Source organism: Sinocyclocheilus anshuiensis, unplaced genomic scaffold (assembly GCF_001515605.1).
Source record: "Sinocyclocheilus anshuiensis isolate Anshui unplaced genomic scaffold, SAMN03320099.WGS_v1.1 scaffold2154, whole genome shotgun sequence".
Lineage (NCBI taxonomy): Eukaryota > Metazoa > Chordata > Actinopteri > Cypriniformes > Cyprinidae > Sinocyclocheilus > Sinocyclocheilus anshuiensis.
This window is the reverse complement of record NW_015557192.1, coordinates 3,702-4,131: the sequence shown is the minus strand read 5'-3', so window position 1 is coordinate 4,131 and position 430 is coordinate 3,702.

Below are 430 nucleotides of genomic sequence, written 5' to 3'. Positions count from 1 at the left end.
TGCTTCCGCAACGTTCCTGTTCCAAGTGTAACGGGTACGTTTTCCCAGTGTTATCCAATCTCACTGAGTGGGGTAGTGGACGAAGGGGCGCAGACAGCTCGCACAGGACACTGGAAGGGGCAGCATCCATGCCGCTTTGGTAGAGATCTCAATTAGTCGGTCACCGACTTAACGTCAAGAGTTACTGACTGAAAGGGAATGTCTCGGTTATGTATGTAACCCTCGTTCCCTGAAGGAGGGAACAGATATGTCACATCGCCACGGCTGCTGTACCACCGCTGAGCGGCCAGGTCACCGGCTTGGCTCCTCAGCGAAAACCTGGTATGCGTTGCACCGGCTGCCTTTTTATGCTCAGGCTGTGATCAGCGGCAGCTGGATGCAATCATCGTATGCCAATGTGCATTGGCTCGTTTAGTTTACACTCGAAGTG